The 24,175-nt window shown below is 44.6% G+C and overlaps 1 pseudogene; it reads right to left on the bottom strand.

The window, feature by feature from the left end:
* Positions 1-768: 768 nt before the first annotated feature.
* LOC126413456 (5S ribosomal RNA) lies at positions 769-886 on the bottom strand (annotated as a pseudogene).
* Positions 887-24,175: the final 23,289 nt, after the last annotated feature.

Here is a 24,175-nt window from a genome sequence, read left to right on the forward strand (position 1 = left end):
CTTAACAGACTAACACTGAACGATTTACGGTTCCGATTAAGTGCTAGACAACAAACAAACAAAAAACAAAAGAGAAGCCGTTGGCTGCCAGTTCATTTATGTTTCTTTCCCTACGAATACTGCCGACAATCCTACCGTTTGCCACGTAACTCATGCGTTGCTCCAAAACGACCGAAGCGTAGTTTTGGTAGAGCGCAACTCTCTATATATGTGAAATAAAATCACCTTCTAATTATGGTGTACGCGTACGTGGAGACAGTGTATGCGCAGCTATCGCAGACATAGTGTAACTGAGGCGGAATAAGGGGAACCAGTCCGCATTGGCCGAGGCACGTGGAAAACCGCCTTGAAAGCCATCCACAGGCTGGCCGGCACACCGGACCTCGACACTAATCCGCCGGGCGTATTCGTGCCGGGGACCGGCACTCCTTCCCGCTCCGGAAGCAGCGCGTTAGACCGCGCGCCTAGCCTGCCGGGTTTCAAATGTATAATTTCAAAAAACACAATAATTATCAAAATGTTTCTGTTTGTTATAGACCGTTGTTAATTATGTATTCTTTTGCACTGCACTCCGTCTTCAGGCCACAAGTGGCCCATCGGGACCATCCGATCGCCGTATCATACTCAGCTGAGGATGCGGATAGGAGGGGCGTGTGGTCAGCACACCGCTCTCCCGGTCGTTTTGATGGTTTTCTTTGACCGGAGCAGCTGGTATTCGGTCGAGTACCTCCTCAATTGGCATCACGAGGCTGAGTGCACCCCGAAAAATGGCAACAGCACATGGCGGCCCGGATGGTCACCCATCCAAGTGCCGGCCACGCCCGACAGCGCTTAACTTCGGTGATCTCACGGGAACCGGTGTATCCACTGCGGCAAGGCCGTTGCCTATGTATTCTTTTGGGAAGAGAGGAATTTTTTTTCTTCTGCCAGCCTCCGTCTCGTGGAAAATTGAAATAACCACAAAGCAAAGGAAGTATAACTATTAGCTAATGGCCAGCAGTTTGCAGATATTTGTCGAAAATATTGTTGTACGAACTTCCGCTGCTACGAAAAATCTTTACTTTTGATACCAGTTTCGGTTGCTACTAAAGTTCATCAAGCAAACGAAATTTTTCAAATACAGTATCTGTGTAGCAGCGTATTCGATGGTCCAACTTAGTTTACATAACATCAAAAATATGAACTGGTTTTGAGAAACTGTTCGTGTCTGATGATGATTCACAACAATCGAAAGTGGTAGCCAAAATAAAGGTTTTCTTAACACATGACAGACATACAACATGATTTTCAACAAAGAAAAATAATTGAAAGAGAAGAGTGGCTACAGCCAGCGAGTACCCTGTCGCTGGTACAGGGCTGCCGCTGTTCCGCACCGGGATAGGCACTTACGCGTGCGAGCAGTCTACCACGTCAACATCCTGTCCGGTTCTAGGGAATTCACGTATAATGAAACGGTGATTTAATATAGAATAATTTTAAACGATCACTCACTGTCAGTTCTTTTAGTCACAACCGCATTTCAGACGCACTGCTTCCAGCTGAGACAATACCGAAAAGTGTAGTATTACAAGTAAGTAGTGGGACGGGGGAGCAATTTGAGGGGACGGCTTGCTAATACTCAGATAGCAAGTTCACTCATGTGTTGTGCGGTTCAGTCCGACCAAGTAATAAGATTAGGCGAAGTGCATTTACCGTCAAAGGTATTATCCAGGAAAAAGTAGGGGGGGAGGGGGGGGAGGGAGGTGGATCAAAAAAGCAGAAAGCGGAAAACGGAATACTATTGCTTTACTTCAGCGCAGTCACTATGCTCAACGAAGTTGTACGTTCGTTGCCCTTGAGACTGTTCCGATAGTACTTTTAATTTTTTGGAAATGTTTGTCGGCAAAATCTAATTACAGAAGAAATGGCGTTATTCGTCTTGAGAACTTCAAAGGCGTTTGTGGATATCTCAGTAATGAATTTGCGTCAGATCAAAAAACTGTCATGATCTATCGTTCCTCATATTCTGCAACACCCTGTATATTCCAGTAGTATATTTCTTTGTTAAGTACAATAATACGGAAACAAACAAACCGCTTTCACCACATCACGAATCGTGACATTCACCTCAAGAATGGAGAAAATTAAATGGTTTGATGTAATATGTTGTTTGTCGATCAAGTGAATGAACGATGATTGCTTAATCGGTAATTATTTTTCTTTTCCTTGTGATTCGTACACGCGTTTCGGGAATATGTGCAGATCACAAGCACCCTTTACACTAAATTATGCTGCATGGGAGCTGTTACAGGTGGTTATATCTGAGTTTCTGGAGACGTCGTTCAGTTCCAGTTTCAGCAACACGACGTATTCCCAGAGAGAAAAAGACAACAAGCTCGTCTTAAAGCCCCCATGTAACATAATTTAATGCAAAGGCTCTAGATTTCGGTGAAACAGCAGCAACAGCCAAAAGCTAAAGCAAACCAACGCTTTCATATAACAGCTTGTCGTTTCAAATTGGAGTAAAGGCTTTGATAACACGCTAGGGAGCAACAGATAGTCAAGTAGATGAATCCATAGATCTAAATGATCTAGAGCCGCCTTCTGCAACCAGAGATTTCTGGTACCGACAATGATTCGTTGTTCGCAGCGCTTCTCAGTATTAAGTCACGCTTCCGCATTTAACTGAGTCCTGCCCGTAAGCCCACTAACGTTTTTAAGGCTCGTCCTAATTTTCAGAAACCTCCTGACAACCGAGTCCCAATTATTTGAAGTGCAGACTACAATCGAAATATGCTCTGAAAGGCCTTGTGCTTGTTTATTCAGGTTGTATTCGGCCAACGCAGATCCCAGTACTCGATATGTCGCTTGTATTCGATGCGCAGTGGCCTCCAGATACCAGATACTATCACATAAACCTGCAGTATTATAAAGACCTGGAACCTCTTAACAGGCCTCAACATCTCTTTCGTTTTCTTACACTGTTGAAAAATGAATTTATTCTTTTTTAAGCTTTTTTTTTCTTCAGTGCCAATTCTAGATGTACTGAGAGTTAATACATAGAACTAAAACCATGTAGGATAAGGATCTTCCTGGCGCCGAAATAAAGGATTGGATTTTTATACCGACTTCTCGCACCAAGTTCACAGAGGTATTTTATTGCTGCACTGATCCATTTTATTCCATTCGACCACAGCTGTCGCTCCGATCATTACCTCCATCCATAAAATGGAGAAGAGTAAGCTACCGTAGTGCCACGTTACAAATTTGCATATACTATCTAATTCAAAGTGTCCTGACACTCCCATGTAATGTTTGATTGAACACTAGACACGAAACGCCAAACAACCAGTATAGAAGGAGGCGAGGATTACTTTTTTGTGAGTGGAGAAGCAGAGGTCAGTCAGCAGACCTCAGTGACCACAGTTCCCACAGTGCACCGAACATGTCTTGAGTTACAGCTTCGACAGCAGTTGTTACGCGATGTCTCAGTTCACTCATTGCTGTTGGTAACGGAGGCACATAAACTCGATGTCACCTGAGAAACAGATGCATCAGCGACATTTAAACACTTCTAAAGCTGCCCAAGCCGACTGTTGGTGATGTGACTGAGAAATGGAAACGTGAAGGAACAACCACAGTTAAACCTAGACCGCCGACACCACGGACCAACAGACAGGGACTGGTGGTTGCAAAATCAGAAGGCATCGCTCGTGAATTCAAACTGCTACCTGCAGCGCAGCTCTCACTAAGAGGAATGGAGTGCAACCGTTGAGCAGCCCTTCATAAGCCGCACTTTTCTGTAGTCGACGCTGGGCGACGCTTGAGGGCGACGCCATCGAAAAGTGGATGACTGGGAAGAGGGATCTGGAGTGATGAATCACGCCATATTGAGTGGCAGTCCGATTCGACGATGTGAGCTGCCTGACACCGTGTACAGGGTGTATCAAAAAGAATCACCCGATTTGTCACATATATATTTCTGAAACTAATAAATATATACAGTTAATTTTTGTTTTTTGATGAACGGGAAACTCAAAAAGTTTTTTATACCTTTTCATAGTTGTTCAATACGCCACCCTTGAGATGTACGGTATACGTCAATGAGGCATTGAAATTGTTCCCACAGTGCACCGAACATGTCTTGAGTTACAGCTTCGACAGCAGTTGTTACGCGATGTCTCAGTTCACTCATTGCTGTTGGTAACGGAGGCACATAAACAGTCTTTTATAAACCCCCAAAAGAAATAATCACATACAGTCAGGTCCCGTGACCTCGGAGGGCTGAATCATTTGGTGCAGTGTGACCGAGCCGTCGTTCAGTAATCCTGTGATTTAAAAATCCTCGCAGTAGCTGAATTTCGTAAGATTTCATGTGTAAACGTCGACGTAACATACGCCAGGCGGTCATCGGGGGCATGTTGAGCTGCAGGGCGAACGGATTTCTGCGTACGCCTTCTGAAACTATGGCGGGTGCGTTCGACGGGGACGGCCCCGCGATTTGCCTTTACACAAACAACCTATTTCTCGAAAATGCTCTGTGCTGTAGGAGTGTAGAACAATTCGAGCATATCCGCCTAAAGAACCTGGACGATAATCGAAAGCTCCGTGAATCTAACTCCACTGGGCAACTGTATTGCACTTCGTGCGACCGCATCTTCAAAGCAAAGCTTGGTTTTGCCAGCCACATCCGAGCCCTCCACAAATGCGGACTGAACGACTGATGGAGTCGCTGTCGCCGGACACGGCGAGGAGGACATGACATGACATGAGGAGGATCCACACCACATCTAGTACCAAAGTCACGCTGGACAGATATTACTGACCCGCACTGGGCGAAACGTAGAAGACAAAATACTTTCTGCTCTCCCGACAGCATTTTTACTAGAAATGAAGTGGGCGGACACTGCTGCCAACTAGCGGGAACCATGTAAAACTCGAGAGTTCGCTCTTTCCAGCAGTACGTTGTTGACGCACATATCTGATATTAGATAACAGTTTTTTTTTTTTCAAATCGGAGGATTCTTTTTGATAGAGCCTGTATAGTACCAACAGTGAAGTACGGACGACATTGTATTACACTATGCGGATCAGTTCGTGTTTAGAGTGTGGTCCACTTGTTGCGACTAAGAAAACTCTAAATGCGGAACGATATGAGTACATTTTACAGCACTGTGTACAGAGTACAGCAGAGGAACGGCGTGACAGTGCACACTGCCGTAAGGCAGCATCTTTGAGGCGATGGTTGATGGAAAATAACATTTCTGGAATGGACTCGTCTCCACAGAGTCCCGATCTGAATGCAACGCCTCTGGGAACGCGAGCTAGAACATCGACTTCGCTCCAGATCCTGACGTCTGAGATCACCGCCTTCTCTATTTTCGGCTCGAGAGGAAGAATGGGCTGCCATTCCTCCACAGACATTCAGGAATCTCGTTGAAAGTGTCCCCGGCAGAGTTCAAGCCCTCAAAATTTGTTGAGAAACCTAATACTAATGTCTACTAATTGATGTCCGAATATTTTTTGTCAGACAGTCTTTACTCCGCAAGTTGCTGTTCAGCACGTGGTGTGGTGGAGAGTATTATTGGATTTCTGTCCCATTCCATTTTCCTACTGAGTGAGGAGGAAATGATATGTATATGCCTCAGTAGGCGTTGCAATCCCTTTCATCTTTCTCTAATGATCCCTAGCTGAAATACACGAGGACGGCAGCGGAGTAGTGGTACAGCCTTTCTCGAATACAAATACGCTAAATTTCGCCAACAAGGTTTCGCGAGGAGATCGCCGCCTGTCTTTCAGAATTTCTCATGTAAGAACATTTCGGTTACATTTTCGTTTAATCTTTACCGGCCTGTTAGTATCCTAACATCGATCCTCTGATTTGGTTCGAGTTCTGTTCTCATGCCTGCTTCGAATCGCCAAACAGTACTCTAGAAGTGGTCAGACTGGCGGCTTGTGTGGTGTGTGACGGACGCATTGCATTTCCCCACAACCGTTTCCACAGATCTGAGTCTTCCGTTCCCCTACCCTAACACTGACTTTACGTGATTGTCTCACTTCATATAGCATTTTGGTATCATCCCTGTGTGCTGTGCTCAAGTTGTTTCCCACTAATTTTGTAATCGAATACTCTCTTTGTTGCCGGACGGAGTGGCTGTGCAGTTCTAGGCGCTGCAGTTTGGAGCCGAGCGACCGCTACGACCGCAGGTTCGAATCCTGCCTCGGGCATGGATGTGAATATTGTCCTTAGGTTAGTTAGGTTTAATTAGTTCTAAGTTCTAGGCGACTGATGACCTCAGAAGTTAAGTCGCATAGTGCTCAGAGCCATTTGAACCATTTACTCCCTTTGTTGTAGAAATTATCTTCCATTTATCCACGACACAGAGAACATATGACTTTGTCACTCACTTAATACTCACAAATCTTCTATCAACTGATTTAGAAAAGGAAGATGAACTGACGGAAAAAAATCGCAACACACGAAAATAGTTAATGTAGAGTAATAATATTTAGGGAACACAAAATGGATCTGAGCACTATGGGACTTAACATCTGAGGTCATCAGTCCACTAGAATTTAGAACTACTTAAACCTAACTAACCTAACGACATCACACACATCCATGCCCCAGAGTGGATTCGAACATCCGACCGTAGCAGTCGCGCAGTACCGGACTGAAGAGCCTAGAACGGCTCGGCCACCGCGGCCGGCCGGGAACACATTTTTCAATGTAACATATTTAAGTGATTAACATTGCAAGATCACAGGTTAATATAAGCGAGAGATAAGTCATTGTAAATGTGAAATGTATGCATTAATAACGGGCGTAACAGCCAGAATCTTGAATGTAAGAATGCAAAGGTGAAAGTACTGCGTTGTGCTGGTGGCGGATGTCCGTTTGTGGGATGGAGTTCCATGCATGTTGCACTTGCTCTGTCAATTGAGGGACAGTTAATGCTGGTTGGGGATGACGCTAGGGTTGTCGTCCGAGGATGTCCCATAAGTTCTCGATTCGAGACAGATCGAGCAAGCCAAGGTAACACGTCGACAGCCTGTAAAGCATGTTAGGTTACAACGGCCGTACGTGGGAGAGCGTTATCTTGTTAGAGAACAACCCTTGGAATTCTGCTCATGAATGGCAGCACAATAAGTCGAGTCACCAGGTTTACTTACAAGTTTGCAGTCACGGTGCATGGGATAACCACGAGGTGCTCCTGCGGTCATACGAAATCGCACCCCAGACAACAACTCCAGGAGTACGTTCAGCGTGTCTCCCACGCAGACAGGTTGGGTAGAGGTCCTGAACTAGACTACTAACCAACACACAGTCATTACTGGCACCGAGGCAGAACCAGCTTTCACCAGAAAACACAACAGACCACTCGACAGAGCTCTCGCTTGACACCACTGAAGTCGCAAATGGCGGTGGTTTGGGGTCAGTGGAATACACGCTGCAGGGGTTCCTGGCTTGGAGATTTCCTTGAAGTAACCGATTTGTAACCTTTCTGTCACGGTGGTGCCAACTGCGGCTCAAATAGCTGCTGCAGATGCAGTACCATGCTCCATATCCATAAGCCGAACACGGTGATATTTCCTCTTGCTAGAGGCACGTGGCAGTGAAGACGCCAACCTTTTTGCGATCGTGCATTCTCGTGACCACCACTGCCAGCGATGATGTACAGTGGCTACATTCTTGTCAAGTCATTCTGCAGAAGAAACATGCAGCTGCCCGTAGCCCTATTATAAGACATCGTTCAAACTCAGTGAGGTGTTGATAATGATGTCTTTGTCGTCTTAAAGGCAGTCTTGATCAACTCACCACGCCCTGTCCGACAGATAACTAATGCTCACGACCGTTACAACGCGTTTTTAAAGCAGACCTGATTTGCATTCTCATAGTGGAGCTTTTATTTCGTCAGTGTATTTCACTCTTTGACAAATTTGAGTCTTCCATCCGCCTTCTCTGATACTGATTCTGAGTGATAATCTCGCTTCATATCGATCTTAGTATTACGCCTTACATTGGGCAGGTAAAATAAAACTAGCCACAAAATGCTTCTTGGAGTTAAAGATAGGCAGCCCATCCTTATCATCTGTCATGGGTATAGCAGGTGTAAGTTGGGTTGCCCATCTTTAACTGCATGAAAGTTTCCTGGTGCACTTTTATTGCACCCATCCTGTCCGATGTGTTGCGCTCCAGAAGTTCTCCATTGATCTTTATCGGCTTTATTCCCTCTTTCATAGGCATTATTTTGAAACATTCACAACCATGTTTTTGTTCCAAACGGGGGGAAGCATCAGACGCAGTGTACCTTGCTGTTGCTGCCGCGTGTCGCCTGCTAAGCCTCGAGCCGCTGCCCGCTCGGCTGAAGCCGCCGTGTTTCGCCAGCTCGCCGGCCGGGCCAACAGACTCGTCTCCCGGTCGATCCCGGCGCTCCCCGGGGACCCTGGATCCGGTCTCGCCGCCCCCGCCGCCCCCGCCGCGGAACTGCCCTCGCGGGACTTAGTGGATCCTAGCCCCGGGCTCCGGGCCCATGCACTGCCACAGCGCAAACCACCGATCCTCATTTAGCGCACCCTCACGGGGCCGCACAATCCATTTTGCTCGCCGTATAGGGGACCAAATTTGTAGCTGAGTTATACTGTTATGGTTTTGTCTCCGTTGGCCACTCTTAAAATTTCGTATATGGGATGACATTTCGTGGAATATTTCTTGTGTTTGCATTGCTTATCAACTAGGCAAGACGGCAGGCATAAAACGAATATAGCGCTCCTACGGTAGTAGTACGTCCGCATAGTCTATCCTTCTTTTTTAAAAAAAAAATTAGAAGGAAGGTCAGCATTGGCCGTAAAGTTTGCTGATTTTATTAACAGCAAAATCGATGTTTAATCACATAATGATCATCTTCAATGCTATAGCGTACTAATTAATGCTCGTAGGCACTGGTGTCTAGTTATTAACAATAACAGGAGTCCTGAGACGATCTCTCTCCTGACTAGTTTGTTCGTTATCTTCCCCTACTAATCTTCTTCACAGCTCCATTTAGTACCGTCGAAGTAATTCCCTAGTCTTACGACACGTCCTATTATGCTGCCCCCTTCTACTTACCACTTTTTTCGCATATTCCTAATGTCACTGATTCTGTAGAGAAAATTATAGTTCCACACCTTATCACTCCATGCAACTATCAACATCTTTTTGTAGCAGCTGGTCTCCAACGCTTGGATTCTCTTCCTCTTCATTTTTTCCCCACAATTCGTGACTCACATTCAAGGCTTACACTTGATGCCAGTACACTTCTTTTGACGAATAATACGCCCTTTTGACTAAGCTAATCTTCTTCTTGCTTCGTTCGTTATGCACTATTTTACTTACAAAGCAGCAGAATTTCTTAGGTTGTCTGGTCTGTGGTCCTAAATTTGATCTTAAGCTTATCGCTATTGTCATTTCTCCTTTCGTCTTTATCTTTCTTCAGTTCACTCTCAACCCATAGCGTATGCTCATTCCAAGTCCTGTAGTGCTTTCTCATTTCCACTGAGAATAGCAATGTCGTCAGAGAATGTTATCATTGATATCCTTTCATCTTGTATTCTGATCCTACTCCTGAACCTTTATTTTATTTTCCTCACAGCTTCGTCACCGCACAAGTTGAACAGCAGAAGAGCAACACTGCACCACTGTTTCAGACGTTTCTTAATACGAGCATCTTTTTTTATCTTACATTCTTGTTTTTCCCTCCTTTAATTTATGTGTATATTGAACATTAGCCGAATATTATATTTGGTAGTTTAACAGAGATATTTGGGGAAGTTAAATGAGAGTCACAGACAGATAACGTTGACCTCAGCAAGTCCTAGAAAGGAAATTGAGAGAACCGATATTCAAATAAGACTGTGCTACAGTTCAATTGGCTTCATCATACATCTTGCGTAGAGGCCATGAGAATAAGATTACAAATGTTTGTTGCATATTCCTCCTCGCCCTATACAAGAACGGAAAAGGAAATACAAGCGCTGATACTGATAGTAAGTATCCTCCTCCATACACCTACAGCGGCTTGTGAAATATAGACTCATCAGCGTGAACATTACGACCACCGATCTACTGTCGATATAAACCCGTCCAGGCGATAGCAAAGTCGCTTGGCCAGAAGTGACTGCCAGTCACACACACGGACGGCCCATGTAGTATCAGTGAGGATGCTGTCCGTGTGTAAAATGGGGAAGGCGCGTGATCTACCAGACTTTGACCGAGGGCAGATTGTGGTGGCCCGGAGGCTCGGCACGAGTATTTCCGAAACTGCACGACTTGTCGGCTGTTCGAGGAATGCTGTGGTGAGTATCTTCAGCACGTGTAAAACCAAGGTGAAAACACGTCCAGACATCCTGTGGTTGGGCGAACACGCCCTCATTACGGATAACGGATGTCGTAGACTGGGCAGGTTTCCAAAACAGGACGGGCAAGGAACTGTGGTAGAACTAACATCAGGCTTAAATGTCGGGCAGAGTATAAGTATGTCTGAACTCACAGTTCACCGAACACTCCTAACGACGGACCTCCGCAGCCGACTTCCCAAGCTTGATCCAGTGTTAACACCACGACATCGACAACTACGACAATAACAGACACGTGACCATCGACACTGAACGTTCGCGCCACAGCAGAGCGTTGTATGGTCTAATAAATCCCGATACGTTCTTCACCATGCAGATGGGAGGGTGCGAATCCGTCGATTTCCAGGTGAACAGGTCGTTGACACCTGCACTGCGGGACGGATACAAGCTAGAGGCGGCTCCGTTATGCTCTGTGGAACATTCACGTTGCCATCCGTGGCTCCAATGGAGCTGGTGCAAGGCACCATAACGGCTAAGGAGTGTCGTATATTGACTGTAGACCAGGCACACCTTCATGAAATCATGATTCCCAACAGCAGTAGCATTTTTCAACAAGATAATACGCCACACCACAAGGCCAGGAGTGTGATGGAGTGGTTCGAGGAACACAGTGACGAGTTCCAGCTGATGTGCTGGCCGCTCAACTCGCCAGATCTGAATCCGATCGAACACATCTGGGACGTTATTGAACATGGCGAGCTCATCGTCCCCCTCCCCGTGACTTTAGCGTGCAGATGTGGCGCCAACTGCCTGCAGCGACCAGCCGAGGCGTCACTGCTTCCGTGCCACGATGCGCTGCCGCTGTTATCCGTGGCAGAGGTAGGCATACCAGCTATTAGGCAGGTGGTCATAGTGTTGATCTTACACTACGCGACGGAACAGGAAAGCTGTGGGATATTAGGTTCACGTTTGATTATGGGAAATTTCTCGTTGATAGCTGATGAAAATAATATAACCAGATCCTCTCTTACGTGTGTCATCCATCAGGCGGCTGATACGTAGTAACCATTCTCCAGTACATTCTCTCCTCAGATAACCTCTTGAACTAGCCTTTGTGCTGTCTGTATGCTCCAGTAGAGTTCGTATTCCTCTTACTTTCCCCTTCAATGCTTACTGTGAACTCGTCTTCATCAACGTTTAATATTTGACCAACTGATGCGTGTTTCCAAGTAGTTATAATGTTCAAGTTCTTAATTCGAGCCTCTGTGTCTTCATCGGTCATTCTCTCAACTCATCGTACTTTTACCTCAAAAGCTTTTTTCTTTGTTGCTCCTAATGTTCATACCTCTTTTTTGTATTGTATTACGGTCTACACAGAAACATTACTGTACTCATTCTTATGCGTATTCTACTATCTTTTGAAATTTCGTGTCCTTTAGTCTTCTGCCGATTTCCTTTTGCTTATAACTTCTGCTGTTACTCATTGTTAGACCTAACAGAGCTTCCGTTAACAGTAGCCTCAACAAATAGTACTTTCAAATGAATTACACTGGCATACATTTATAGCCGTTGCTTACGACGAACGGTGAGAAACAGTAGAGCCCACCGATGCCTAACGACAAAATACGTACTATATCACCTGCAGTATATATTGATCCACGAAACACCAGTCACTGATATTTTAAGACTTTCGATAAATAATTGGACTCAGAAATAGTAGAGAACAGAGTGTCCTTACTTCGGTACTGGTACCAGGAAAAAAAATTTCTTTGGAAGAGTGGTGTCGTATGACAAGACACTGACGGTACGCGATATCACCGCTGTTTATCTTAACGTTTATTTACGAGTAGAGTACAGAACAAGTTCTGAAACGACACATGAGCGGAGAAAATAACTGGTTGTTGGTTGGTGCCGTACTGCTGACATCGTTGTTAATATTGTTGATACACGAACGATTTAAAGTCCTGCAAAATGCTGACTGAAAAATAATGGCAGTTGTTTGTGGTGTATTATGGATCCGGAATTCGAATGGATGTTTTAATAGTTGACTTTGCTATTCCTGCACAGTATGGGACATTCTATGGATCAAGTGCAACAGGTCACTCACCATTTGACGGAAATTACTTTGATTATGTCGACATGTGTGAGTCGGCTTTTTGCGGAACTCACGTTAAACAAGTACCCTCCCTCGGTTTACATTTGTGTCTCCTCCGGAAGTGGAACTGCTGTTGTAGCAATTACTGCACTGTTAGCCGGTGGAGTAGCTTCACGTCTGCGTAAATTTGCTTTTAAAACGTAACGTGTGTTGCTCTGATGTTAACCGAGAAACCGCGAGGATGTATGCCTACTGCTTAGTTTTCTGCAGATCTTTTGTTTCACACTGTGGCTGTATGTACTACTAACGACGACTCCACTATTTTTTCTGACATTTCTGAAAAGTGATACTTAACTTACTTCACCATCTACAGGGAGGGTTTCTGTTTTTTGTACCTCCCATTTTCTCACGTGCTGGATACAAAGACCACACATTCAGCAATCTAAATCCTGCTCTACGGATATTGACATGAGACTGTGAGATGATTATTGATTAAAGAAATTCCAATTTGTCCATCGAAACGTGCTGGTGCATCTGACAGTATAGAATTTACCCCAGTGTTGAGAAAGTGTTACTCTTTTAACTTTTCGTCCCATATGTATAATGCAACGGAAACATCAGAAGGACGTATGGTGACAGGTATCCTACTAAATTAACTGAGGTTATAAAAGTTCAATTTTAGCAATGTTAAAGCAGTACCACTATTCGCTGTAGTAGTAATAAGAAGAAGAAAAAATATTTTAATAATGAAAGTCGTACTATCATGTTGAATGCGGTGCTTGAAACGGAATTTCTCTTGAGAAATCATATTCATTAATTTACAACACGGTCGTCCAACAGGGTTGTGTGAGTTGCAGAAAGAACCACGAACGGTTTGTACTACGTCTCTTCAACTCTGTCCACCGATTTTCACATTACACATTAAATCATTCACTAGACTGACGGGCGTCGAGAAAGAGTTACCTTGGTGATGGAAATAAGTGTGAGATTTTAAAATTGTAGATGGATACCAAGCTTTACTACAGCAAGCAGTTTCAAGTGAATATAGTTATGCAGAGATGAAGAGACTTACACAGGCCAGACCAATGTGCAGACTGCATGTATACAGGCTTCGGCATCAAGATCACACCACCGCCATAAGGACAAAAAAACAAGAGTACAACTTAAGTACTTGTAGCAGTTTCATGATCAACTCCATTTAATGTTCTGCTTACGGAATTCGTCATACACAAAGCCTGCCGTTCATATTTCTAGTTTTATCAAATGTTTGTTCTGAACTCATCAAAAGCATTTTCATGACATTCATGGAGTTTTATCTGTGCCTCTGGGCACAACAGACAATGTTTTTGAAGCTACAGTACGAATGACTAGAGCTTTTTGGAGCTAAACGCAGACTGACTCACTTTTTGGTGTGAGCTCTGAGTGCAACATTTGGTCTCTATACGTTACTCTTAAAATTATTGGTTAGCTCTTGAAGGGTGCTTTCACGAGTTACACAATGCAGAACTACAAAACGTCGTGAGTCTACGCCATTAGACAAGTTTATATTTGACATTTTATTTAACTATGAATGAAATCTGGTTTCTCAGGGCAGAGCGGATCAGGTTATGGTTGTGGAAAGGGGCCAAAATCAGTTACTGTCAGTTGCACAAAACACACAAACTTTATTTTCCTAACAACACCTAATCACACATGCCCTTAAAAGGATTGAAAAACAATACGGCTGAAAGTTATTAAAATTGCTTTAAGGAATACACGTGGCTGAAGGCCTTACTTAAAAAACAATTACGTAAATACTCGGCTGAAGGCCACACACTACACATAGAAGAACTGAGGCTTAAGGCCTGGATAACTAGAATTTACAATAGAGAAGAAAATTTAAGAAGGTTTTACACAAGTGAATTTTCAAATTTTAATTCAAAACGGCTGAAGGCTTTGTCTTAAAGATATTTGACGTAAAAGCTCGGCTGAAGGCCACATACTGAACATAGAACAACTCAAGGCTTAAGGCCTGGATAACAAGGACTTGCAATACAGCAAAAATTCCCCTTTTTTTTAAAAAAAAAATAAGTATCTTCAAAGTTTCAACTTAAGACTGCTGAAGGCCTTATTTTAAAATTATTTAGTCTTATTCTTGGCTGCCTATCTCACCTAACCTTACGCTAGAGTTACCTCCTCAGGCCGACCCTAGGAACACTTCTGAGCACCATTGTTCTGTTGTTTTAGATTGTGATTTTTGTCTCAAGTACTGTGCGAGTCCTTCAGCCGCCTACTAATTTAGTTTGTTTTAATTTTAAAATAAACCAACCCGACCCAGGGACGGCTGAAGGACCGACCAACAATGTAATCAATTCTCTTCCGCCGACTAACGGCACGGCAAAGAAAAATATCAGCGAGGACAAAGATACCAGCAGCACTATGTCTTCAAAATTGGCGTCTAAAAACAGCCAAGGCACAATAACCACTCAAAAATATGAACGACACTAAAGGCTATCGAACTACACGCGGTAGGGACAGCATCAAGACGGCGAGGAAAAGCACACTGCTGAACACCACGCTAATGCCCTCGCCGCGGAGACTTGCTCGCTGCTCTGTCCCAACCGACCGACTGCCTACTTCAGTACGCAGGCAGCATTAATAACGGCTGTGTGGAAATCACAGAAGCCACACACAGTTCCACGTAAATGCACCAAGAACTCCTACAATGCTAAAACCAGTCACTGTGGAACAACAAGGAGAAATCACAAGTAGACACACAAAGAGTTTCCATAAGCGGTCGGCGACCAAATACACGTAGTTCGATGAGACCATCGACCGAACGACCAACCAAGGTCGTCCCCACTCAAGTTGTGTGTGTCGGCAACGGTCGGGCGAGTCATGGCTGTCCGGAGATCACTGCAGCTCCATCCCAACTCCCTTAGTGTCCATTCGAAACTCTGAGACACGGCGACCCGGCCACACTGGCTCGGACCAAACCATGCAGAGGGAACACTTTCCATTGGCCACCTCGACATCTCTGCACAAGGAAGGAACCAACCTCCGTCCGGCAAGATTACCAACTGACGAGGCCCAGGAATGGCCAAAAGACCAAATACACGTCGCCCCACGAAACGAGCGACCGAACGACCAACCAACGGTCGTTCGCCCTCCAGCCTCCTTCCGTCGGACAGTGCATGTGTGTCGCCAGCGGTCGGCGAGGACTGGATGCCCGCACCTCACTGGCGCTCCGTCCCAACTGAACCCCTGACACACAACGAGCCTTAAATACTAGCGGTCGCTTCAAAGATAATCCGACAGTGCTTTTACCGATACGCGCTGCTGCTGCCACTCACTGGCAGGCAAGCCAGAAACTTAGTGAAGCCAGTAAATAGAATCAGAAACGAGGTGACAGTTCCGTAAAGACAAGCTGTCAAGCAAGGAACGGCATGAACATGAGCCGCGCGCGGCTCAGGGACCCGAAATTTTCGAAGAACGTACCGTTGGAGGAAATATTTCCTGAATGCCATCGCATTTTGTTCTGCGTAGTCGCGTAGTAGCTATATATGGTATTTCAATTGAGTTAAATATCAGACTTAAACATACTTGGCTACCTTACTACGTCGAACGTGCGCAGTCAAAGTACGGCTGAGGATGAACTAGCGAATACGTAATTCGCCTGAGACGTTAGTTCAGCGCTGTGCGTCGACTTCAGAGCTGCTAAAAATATCCGCGCAATCGATGTAGCGAGGCCCGTACACAATCAGCAAGCGGGCACTCTTTTGAATAACAAATGAAAACCGTGCAATTACACAAAGGCTGCCGGGCGCTCTACATCGTCACTGTACACAACGGACGCGAACTGCGGCTGACGTGTTCTTTCAGTCATGTTAATTAAAGCGCTCAGGCAGAACAATCGTAATCACTTCCCACTGGCGCGCCTGCACATCCGTTCCGTGGCACATCCTTCAACGACACTTGAAAACGACATTTCGGCGCTGTAACGAGAGTGAAATCAAATACCACCCTGTTATGTTTGCTAACACACGTCTGATTCTTGACATAATATGGAATTAAATTTCCAGAACGCCTCTCAGTTTTTTATTGGTTGCTTCTCCCGTTCAACACATATTTTCACTTTTCTCCTTCCTCCTTGTACAAAATTAGAGAGTGTCGTTTAATAATAAATCCAGATCTCCTCTTAAGCGTGTCTGTATGCTGCCAATTCAAAGATTCAATGCGTACATAGCCAAATATTTTTGTTTCGAATTGCAAAACGCTGTAAATTACCTTTATACTTCGGTGTTAAATACTGGTAGTGCCTCTAAAGAAATGTCTGACATATTCATGCCACAAAAAAAAACTGAATTTATCCGGAATGTAAAATACTAACAAGTGTTCAGTGCTGCATGAATTTTCTGTTCTCCGCTCGATATCATTCAAAAAGATATTTTGCCAAGAGAATATTGTGATCTCTCCTTGTTTAAACAGAATATTTGCCTCCATAAAGATTGTATGTAAATTACTTTTGTTATTTACCACTTTTAATTTATTTAACATGTTATTTTTTTTCTGACCAGCCACTATGACAGTTAATAGGTCAGCTCAATAAGCAAATAGTATTCTGTGTCAAATTAAACATTGCACGCCTTGTACTGAATATACCTACAACTGTCGCACAGAAGATCTCAAGATGGTTCCCTTAAATTAATCGGTAATCACGAAAAAGATCTATTTGCTATCCTGACGATAATAAACTTTCTGTTGCTACATTTGTTATTGGCCTCCTCCGTAGCTGAGCGGTAAGCGCGGCTACTGCCATGCAGCGGACCAGGATTCGATTCCCGGTTGTGCCCTGGATTTTTCCTTGATATGAGGACTGGTGCGGGATGCAGTCAGCCTTTTAAGGCCACCTGAGGAGCTTACTGGGTCTGTCAGTGGCAGTTCCAAGCTCAAGAAATCCGGTAACGAAGGGGAGAGCGGTGTGTTGACCACACGCCCCTCCAAACAGGATCCAGTCACCACCGTCTCATGCTCTGCTAATGACGTTATTGACAGAGGGTGACACGGTGGTCGGTCGGGTCCTACTGGCCCGTACAGGATCAGAACACAGAGCTTCACCTTTGCCTTACATATCACTATTACTAGAATAGTTTATGCCATGATTACTGGCCGTTCCGCCACAGGTTTTCATTTAACACATCTGCTGCGTTGAACGTATAATAAAGGGTCGATAATTTTGCGTGTAAATAAGCCGTTTTGAGCGGCAAACGATTCGCTAACCAGTACTGTTGGATGTTTATTTGATTTATTTAATGCTAGTAGCTATCGCGAAACAAAATATAGTGCCCGATATATTAACATCAGAATTTCTCTTTAATGTCTTAATTTGTTTCCCATCCCTGTTTGTTTTTGAGTCGATGATAGTTATGAAACAGTCTGATATCAGACTAAGAAGCAGAAGAGAAATCAGGAGAGAATAGAAAAGGCTATATTTCAGTCTTCTAGTCGCATTTACAGAATTGAGCAACTGAAGTAAATGACAAAAACCGAAAGCAGAAATGGTAACTGACTCATCTGCGGTGCGGCGTGCTGCGGACATCACTTCGTCAACGTTCGCCACAGACGAAACGCAGTCTGACCCGATTAACAGTAACGTTCCCTACCATGGCCTCCTGTTAACACCATCCAGTTGTTCGCTTTCTCTCACCCTCCCGCCGCCCATTCGCGAGCCATCCTCCTGCAACCCGTAATTGGTGGTCTGACATCTTGCTCATCGTGCTCTGTTGTGGTGACTCGGGCTGACAGATGTTCCCGACAATATAACTCTTCATTTTTACCACTCCGTTACGTTTGATGCCGACGGTGTATGACTCACATCGTTGCAGAATATCGGTACCGTGTCCACAAATTTATTCCTAGTGAAGTTGTTCCCTTTAGTTAATTGTCATCGAAACAGTCATTTCTCTACTGTGTATGACCGAATAAAAAAGGCTAGTCAACGTTTTTCTCTTTAATTCTTTAGCTGACTGAATTTGGGCCAATGTACGTAGTCTACATGCAGTTTCGTACATGTCAAGAAACACAATATACTTAACAGGGTGAATCGCGCAATACCTAACGTAAGATATCGAAATAATGTTTTCAAAATGGTATATTGCATCTACATATGTACGCAGCAAGCTACTGTGGAGTGGGTGGCGAAGGACACATTGTAAGAATATTATTGGTTTTCCTTTTTGGTTCATTCCCAAATTCAGTGAGGGCAAAATGTCTGTCTGTATGCCTCTGTATGCGCCTCACTCTCTCTTACCTTATTCTCTTAATCCCTACGCGAGACTCGATAAAGCCACAGTCTTTTTTGCATTCACATTATGTAAATTTACCCAGGGAAGGTTTCGAAAGAACAAAGCCTCCTTTCTTCCAGAATTGCTCATTTGAGTTTCTAGAACATTCCGGTTACATTTTCGTTTAGGCCATACCGTCCAGTTAGTATCCTAGCATCATGTCCGTGAATTCGTCCGAAATCTGTTGTCTTTCCTGCTTAATAAGGACTCGAAACGCTAAAACGAGTAGTCCGCAATTGGTCTCACTACCGTTGTGTAAGGTATTTTCTTTACAGATGCATTTCATTTTCTCACCGCCTCTCCAAGAAATCTGAGTCTGCCCTTCGCCTTGCCTAATACTGATTTTACGCGATCATCTCAGTTCATTTCGGATCATGATATCACCGTTAAAAGCTTATGCAAAATGATGTGCTCAAAATGTTCCGCACAAATTTTGCAGTCGGATATTATTGGGTTCTTTCTCCCTGTTGCTGGTCATTATATTACATCTGTCCACTACGCAGTGGGAACATTATTTTGTCACAGCCTTCAAACTAATCACTGTTCTATTAGCTAATTGAAGGGAAAAGATTAGAGTTTGTATCAGCTGAGATGTTGAAGCAACTCTTTTCTCTTCTCCTTTTTTTTTCGACCAAATAAAGTGAAGTACACAGAAGATACGGTCGGATCTCAGTGTCACTTAGTACACGTACACTCATCGCCAAGTATGTAAATGCGCTGCGAAAGCTACAATGACCGCCGGAGTACATTAGCGTTGTTCGTGTTTAGTATTTTTTACCGGGCCTGGATGGGTATATAAGGGGAGTGACCCGAGTTTAGGGTTGAGTAGTCATTGTGAAGGTCACGATGACGTCGGTTGCTCGTGTGAGACAGCGTTATCAACACCTGGCCGATTTTAAAGGGGCATTGTAGGTCTCCACTTGGCCGGCTAGGCGACCCGCACCTATTCATGATTTTTGGGCCATTCGGATGTGACAGTGGCCCAATGTTGGACTGCACGGGAACAAAAGGGCAGGTACACTCGTAGTCGAGACTCCAGTCGACCACGTCTCACCATCACAAATGTTTTATCCCGCCTACTCGTCAAATAGGGGTGCCTAGGAAAACCTGCTTTCTCGGATCGCTAGACAACAATTCAAGCAAATTTTTATTTCGAGATGAATCAACGATAATACTTAACTTTGGCAATAACAAAGAACTGTCGCAAGCAAAGGGCGACATGTAAATAAGAAATCTCTTCAGTATAAAGATTCTAATACAAGTGAAGTAATACAGTGGATGCTTCTATCCAGGTCGCTGGTCTTGACGCTATCGTAGAACTCATAGAGCCCCCTGAGGCCAGTCGGGTGCAGCGCTTGTTTTCTTCGTTTCGAGAGCGCTGCCGTCGCGTTGTCGTCCCAGAGAAGTCGTTTCGCGTGCAACTTGCTGGCGCCTTCTTCACAGCCCTCTCTCCTCTAATCTTCCCGACCGGCGTGCAGGCGCTTGATTTCCCCCTTCCCCCGCAAAGCGACGGACCGTCGTCGTATATGGAGCTCGACAACGGCGGAGGAGGCAGGATCGTGGATGCTCTGAGGGACTGTGATGGCAGGCTTCCAGTCGTACCCCGCCATCCGGCCTTCGCTCTGGCGGAAACGTCCCCCGGAAAACGAGCAGAAGGGTACGCTCTGCCTCCTGAGGTCCATACGAAGATGTAGAAGGCGTCGGCTGCTGCGGCGTGGGCGGGTCCAGGTCCATGTCTAGGACGAGAGGAGGCGCAGGAGGCGAAGACTCAGTCTCCACGAGGTCGTCCCGCGGTGTCATAATGACACCCTCTGGCGGCTACTGTGGCCGCGCTGTCCTTGGGATACGTGAGTCTGGGGGAAAGACACAGAAGGATTACCGCTGCGATCCGTCTGGGCCTGAAATGAGATACATGCATGCGCCAAGTCCTACCTAGAATTCATTCTAGAATTCAGAAACTTCTTAATTTTTACTTGTATACAGTTAAGTTTCAGCTCGCTAGAATGAAAACTTTGCCTTCTAGAAATTTCGTAGTGGAACTAACGGTAGATCATTACCTCTGAAACATATCTTTACTATAACTTATGTAAGCAATTATTAATACTACAACCTTAAAATTTGGTATAGCTCTATCTCTTGGTATGTTTCATCATCCACTTTAACCAAAATTCTCTAGCGTTAAAGTTACAGGTACTTAATCTGTTGTGTCGGTATCTGGGCCGACACCGTGAAGTTGAGATGGCTGAAAAGGCAAGCTAGACTAACGCTGTAGCCGATAGGGCACGCAAGGCTAACGCAGACGGGCGTGAAGTCTGGAACATGATAACTTATAAATGAATAAGAAGAAAAGTATGTAGATGCTTATTACTTATCTTTTTATTAGTCCTTGGAATACATCTCTCTTGAATACTCGTAAGCTATAGGCACTGATACAAATGGCGCCTTGCTAGTTCGTAGCCATTAACTTAGCTGATGGCTATTCTGTCTCTCGGCTAATGAGAGAGAAAGGCTTCGTACATCTGGTCGGTAGCTAGGTTCTCGTACAACTGGGCGGTAGCTAGGTTCTCGTACAACTGGGGCGAGTGCTCTCTCGTATCACGAGACCTGCCTTGGTGGTGGCGCTAGGTCTGCGATTACACAGTGGCGACACGCGGGTCCGACATGTACTAAATGGACCGCGGCCGATTTAAGCTACCACCTAGCAAGTGTGGTGTCTGGCGGTGACACCACATAATCTACAACAATTGGGTACATTTTAGTTACAAAATTGGTTTTTACTTAATTAATCAAAAACTGTAAGAGGTAGCTTAACGTAGTCTTTCAGCTACTATTTCTGGGGTGAACTGCCCGCATCTCGTGGTCGTGCGGTAGTGTTCTCGCTTCCCACGCCCTGGTTCCCGGGTTCGATTCCCGGCGGGGTCAGGGATTTTCTCTGCCTCGTGATGGCTGGGTGTTGTGTGATGTCCTTAGGTTAGTTAGATTTAAGTAGTTATAATTTCTAAGGGACTGATGACCTAAGATGTTAAGTCCCATAGTGCTCAGAGCCATTTGAACCATTTTTTTTGGGGGTGAACTGAAGCAAAAAACAAACCTTCATGTTTCTAAGTCCATTATTTAGCGCCTCTGAGTTTTCCAAAAAACGTGGATTCCGGTGTTAATTTTTGTTGTATGGTTTTGGAAACCTGCACCACTTATTTATGAGCTCTAACTGCACCTTCTGACCAATTCTGGCTTTCTAACTTCATTATTTAGTGCCACTTATTTTTCTCTTAAAACTGCATTTCTACGTAAACTGTTACGTCTAGAACATAAAGACTTCGTATGTGGAACATTATAACACTGAACTATATTTTAACAAAGCTTTAAACATAAATTTGGATTTTTGATTTCATACTTAATTGTGGTGCAACACTTGCGCGCTACGCGCAGACGCGTTAAGGTGACGTGGCGTTTCTAGCAGTGAACTGGGTAAGTCCCGGCACAGTCGCTCGCCCCTGTATCTCACACACGACTCAGCTCTTGGCTTGCTTCAGCGTCATCTGTTCTATTTTGGTGTCCATACAGTGTCGATGCGCTAACTGTTTCGTATGAACAATCCCACAATGTCCTTGGTGAAGTAATTACAACACCTCGTTTTACAAAACTTTGCGGATCAACACGCCTGACGGCCCACTGTCATTTTGATCAAAAACCACACCGTTCTGTACAGCAAGCCTATGCCGACGTGGAAAGTATCGGTGCATTACAGAGTTCTGTATCCCATTCTCGTCGCCAATGTTGTATCCTGCCTACTCGTCAAATATAGGGTGCCTACTAAAAACTGCTTTCTCGGATCGCTAGGCAACAATTCAAGCAAATCATATTAAAGAGTTTTATTACAAGATGAATCAACAACAATACGTAACTTTGAAAATAACAGAAGTCTCGCAAGCAAAGGGCAACATGAAAATAAGAAATCTCTTCAGTATAAAGATTCTAATACAAATGAAGTAACACAGTGGATGCTTCTATCCAGGTCGCTGGTCTTGACACTTCGGTAGAACTCCCTGCTGCCAGACGGGTGCAGCGCTTATGTTCTCTTCGCGTAGAGGCATTTTTCTTTTCTTTATTGTAAAGTCATTCACCTGCCCCATATTGTGCGTAGAGGGCGCTCCCGCAGTGTTATCGTCCTAGAGAGGGGTCGGTCCGCGTGCTATTGGTTGACGTCTTCTTCACAGCCCCCCCCCCCCCCCCCCCCTGCTATAGCGTTCCCGACCGGCGTTCCGGGGCTTGACTTTTTATTCCGCAACAAGAAGGATTACGTCACTGGGCACCAAGCACTTCGTAATCCCCTTCATATTTGCAACTGTCATCCGAGAACAATGGACTCCACACAACACTCTACATCTACGTGATTACTCTGCTATTCACAATAAAGTGCCAGGCAGAGGGTTCAATGAACCACCTTCAAGCTGTCTCTCTCTACCGTTCCACTCTCGAAAGGCACGCGCGAAAAACGGGCACTTAAATTTTTCTGTGCGAGCCCTGATTTCTCCTATTTTATCACGATAATCATTTCTCCCTATGTTGGTGCGTGCCAACAGAATGTTTTCACAATCGGAGGAGAAAACTGTGGTGATTGAAATTTCATGAGAAGATCCGTCGCAACGAAAGACGCCTTTGTTTTAATAATTGCCACTCCAATTCACGTATCATGTCTGCGACAATACCTCCCCTATTTCGCGATAATACAAAACGAGCTGTCCTCCTTTGTACTTTTTCGATGTCATCCATCAGTCTCACCTGATGCGGATTCCATACCGCACAGCAATACTCCAAAATGGCGCGGACAAGCGTTGTGTAAGCAGTTTCTTTAGTAGACCTGTTGCGCGTTCTAAGTGTTCTGCCAATGAATCGCAGCCTTTGGTTTTCTCTACCCACAATATTATCTATGTGATCGTTCCAATTTAGGGTGTTTGTAATTGTAATCCCTAAGTATTTAGCTGATTCAGATTTGTGTGACTTATCGCGTAATCGAAATTTAGCTGATTTCTTTTAGTACTCATGTGAATAACTTCACACTTTTCTTTATTCAGAGTCAATTGCCACTTTTCGCACCATACAGATATCTTATCTAAATCATTATGCAAGTCTTTTTCATCATCTGATGACTTAACAAAACGGTAAATGACAGCATCATGTGCAAACAATCTAAGACACCTACTGAGATTGTCTCGTCTGTCGTTAAATTAGATCAGGGACAACACAGGCCCTATAACACTTCCTTGGGGAACACCGGATATTACATTTGTTTTACTCTATGATTTTCCGTCTATTACTACGAACTGTGACCTTTATAACAGGAAATCACGAATCCAGTAGCATAACTGAAGCGATACTTCGTAGGCACGCAGTTTGGTTAGAAAACGCTTGTGAGGAACGGTGTCGAAAGCCTTCTGGAGAT

Source organism: Schistocerca serialis, chromosome 7 (genome assembly GCF_023864345.2).
Source record: "Schistocerca serialis cubense isolate TAMUIC-IGC-003099 chromosome 7, iqSchSeri2.2, whole genome shotgun sequence".
Taxonomy (NCBI): Eukaryota; Metazoa; Arthropoda; class Insecta; order Orthoptera; family Acrididae; genus Schistocerca; species Schistocerca serialis.